Source organism: Epinephelus lanceolatus, chromosome 22, assembly GCF_041903045.1.
Source record: "Epinephelus lanceolatus isolate andai-2023 chromosome 22, ASM4190304v1, whole genome shotgun sequence".
NCBI lineage: Eukaryota > Metazoa > Chordata > Actinopteri > Perciformes > Serranidae > Epinephelus > Epinephelus lanceolatus.
The window spans coordinates 32397501-32400000 of NC_135755.1; the positions used below are offsets into that span (position 1 = coordinate 32397501).

General features: G+C 47.8%; 7 non-coding genes across 7 annotated transcripts in view; all 7 read right to left on the reverse strand.

Moving 5' to 3' along the window:
* LOC144460564 (5S ribosomal RNA) overlaps positions 1–13 on the reverse strand; it is a 119-nt gene extending 106 nt beyond the window's left edge. The window contains exon 1 of the ribosomal RNA XR_013489282.1: positions 1–13. This exon is cut by the window's left edge and continues 106 nt beyond it. This is a non-coding gene — a ribosomal RNA (5S ribosomal RNA).
* A 264-nt stretch (positions 14–277) lies between these two features.
* LOC144460565 (5S ribosomal RNA) lies at positions 278–396 on the reverse strand. Its single transcript, XR_013489283.1, has one exon. It is a non-coding gene; the product is annotated as a 5S ribosomal RNA (ribosomal RNA).
* A 264-nt stretch (positions 397–660) lies between these two features.
* LOC144460566 (5S ribosomal RNA) lies at positions 661–779 on the reverse strand. The gene has a single exon (XR_013489284.1). It is a non-coding gene; the product is annotated as a 5S ribosomal RNA (ribosomal RNA).
* A 283-nt stretch (positions 780–1062) lies between these two features.
* On the reverse strand, positions 1063–1181 carry LOC144460950 (5S ribosomal RNA). The gene has a single exon (XR_013489669.1). It is a non-coding gene; the product is annotated as a 5S ribosomal RNA (ribosomal RNA).
* Positions 1182–1466: 285 nt separating this feature from the next.
* LOC144460994 (5S ribosomal RNA) lies at positions 1467–1585 on the reverse strand. The gene has a single exon (XR_013489713.1). It is a non-coding gene; the product is annotated as a 5S ribosomal RNA (ribosomal RNA).
* Positions 1586–1850: 265 nt separating this feature from the next.
* On the reverse strand, positions 1851–1969 carry LOC144460752 (5S ribosomal RNA). Its single transcript, XR_013489471.1, has one exon. It is a non-coding gene; the product is annotated as a 5S ribosomal RNA (ribosomal RNA).
* A 286-nt stretch (positions 1970–2255) lies between these two features.
* Positions 2256–2374, reverse strand: LOC144460567 (5S ribosomal RNA). Its single transcript, XR_013489285.1, has one exon. It is a non-coding gene; the product is annotated as a 5S ribosomal RNA (ribosomal RNA).
* Between the last annotated feature and the right edge of the window lie 126 nt (positions 2375–2500).

Sequence of the window (2500 nt, forward strand, 5' to 3'; positions counted from 1 at the left end):
TATGGCCGTAAGCCGTGGAAGAGCATGCACGCACGCCATTTATAGATGGTAAAACATCAGCAAGGGTGGATGGCAAATGGTAATCTGTCATTTTCCTGCACTCAACAAGTGCCATGACAAGACCCACACGCCATTTAGTTTTCAGTTAATGCACATATACTCACTGACAAATTAAAACAAAAAAAAAAGAGAGTTTGTCCACTGGTGCTGTTTTCCAAGGAGCTGGCTCCAGTAAAGGAGGAGCAGCGCCCTCTGCTGATGAAAGGTGAGAATAAAAAGCTTACAGCACCGGGTATTCCCAGGCGGTCTCCCATCCAAGTACTGACCCGGCCCGACCCTGCTTAGCTTCCGAGATCGGACGAGATCGGGCGTATTCAGGGTGGTATGGCCGTAAGCCATGGAAGAGCATGCACGCACGCCATTTATAGATGGTAAAACATCAGCAAGGGTGGATGGCAAATGGTAATCTGTCATTTTCCTGCACTCAACAAGCGCCATGACAAGACCCACACGCCATTTAGTTTTCAGTTGATGCACATATACTCACTGACAAATAAAAAAAAAAAAAAAAGAGAGTTTGTCCACTGGTGCTGTTTTCCAAAGAGCTGGCTCCAGTAAATGAGGAGCAGCGCCCTCTGCTGATGAAAGGTGAGAACAAAAAGCTTACAGCACCGGGTATTCCCAGGCGGTCTCCCATCCAAGTACTGACCCGGCCCGACCCTGCTTAGCTTCCGAGATCGGACGAGATCGGGCGTATTCAGGGTGGTATGGCCGTAAGCCATGGAAGAGCATGCACGCACACCATTTATAGATGGTAAAACATCAGCAAGGGTGGATGGCAAATGGTAATCTGTCATTTTCCTGCACTCAACAAGCACCATGACAAGACCCACACGCCATTTAGTTTTGAGTTGATGCACATATACTCATTGAGAAATTAAAAAAAACAAAAAAGGAAAAAAAAGGGAAAAAAAGGAGTTTGTCCACTGGTGCTGTTTTCCAAGGAGCTGGCTCCAGTAAAGGAGGAGCAGCGCCCTCTGCTGATGAAAGGTGAGAATAAAAAGCTTACAGCACCGGGTATTCCCAGGCGGTCTCCCATCCAAGTACTGACCCGGCCCGACCCTGCTTAGCTTCCGAGATCGGACGAGATCGGGCGTATTCAGGGTGATATGGCCGTAAGCCATGAAAGAGCATGCACGCACGCCATTTATAGATGGTAAAACATCAGCAAGGGTGGATGGCAAATGGTAATCTGTCATTTTCCTGCACTCAACAAGCACCATGACAAGACCCACACGCCATTTAGTTTTGAGTTAATGCACATATACTCATTGAGAAATTAAAAAAAACAAAAAAGGAAAAAAAAGGGAAAAAAAGGAGAGTTTGTCCACTGGTGCTGTTTTCCAAGGAGCTGGCTCCAGTAAAGGAGGAGCACCGCCCTCTGCTGATGAAAGGTGAGAATAAAAAGTTTACAGCACCGGGTATTCCCAGGCGGTCTCCCATCCAAGTACTGACCCGGCCCGACCCTGCTTAGCTTCCGAGATCGGACGAGATCGGGCGTATTCAGGGTGGTATGGCCGTAAGCCATGGAAGAGCATGCACGCACGCCATTTATAGATGGTAAAACATCAGCAAGGGTGGATGGCAAATGGTAATCTGTCATTTTCCTGCACTCAACAAGCGCCATGACAAGACCCACACGCCATTTACTTTTCAGTTGATGCACATATACTCACTGACAAATTAAAAAAAAAAAAAAAAGAGAGTTTGTCCACTGGTGCTGTTTTCCAAGGAGCTGGCTCCAGTAAAGGAGGAGCAGCGCCCTCTGCTGATGAAAGGTGAGAATAAAAAGCTTACAGCACCGGGTATTCCCAGGCGGTCACCCATCCAAGTACTGACCCGGCCCGACCCTGCTTAGCTTCCGAGATCGGACGAGATCGGGCGTATTCAGGGTGGTATGGCCGTAAGCCATGGAAGAGCATGCACGCACGCCATTTATAGATGGTAAAACATCAGCAAGGGTGGATGGCAAATGGTAATCTGTCATTTTCCTGCACTCAACAAGCACCATGACAAGACCCACACGCCATTTACTTTTCAGTTAATGCACATATACTCATTGAGAAATTAAAAAAAAACAAAAAAGGAAAAAAAAGGGTAAAAAAGCAGAGTTTCTCCACTTGTGCTGTTTTCCAAGGAGCTGGCTCCAGTAAAGGAGGAGCAGCGCCCTCTGCTGATGAAAGGTGAGAATAAAAAGCTTACAGCACCGGGTATTCCCAGGCGGTCTCCCATCCAAGTACTGACCCGGCCCGACCCTGCTTAGCTTCCGAGATCGGACGAGATCGGGCGTATTCAGGGTGGTATGGCCGTAAGCCATGGAAGAGCATGCACGCACGCCATTTATAGATGGTAAAACATCAGCAAGGGTGGATGGCAAATGGTAATCTGTCATTTTCCTGCACTCAACAAGCGCCATGACAAGACCCACACGCCATTTAGT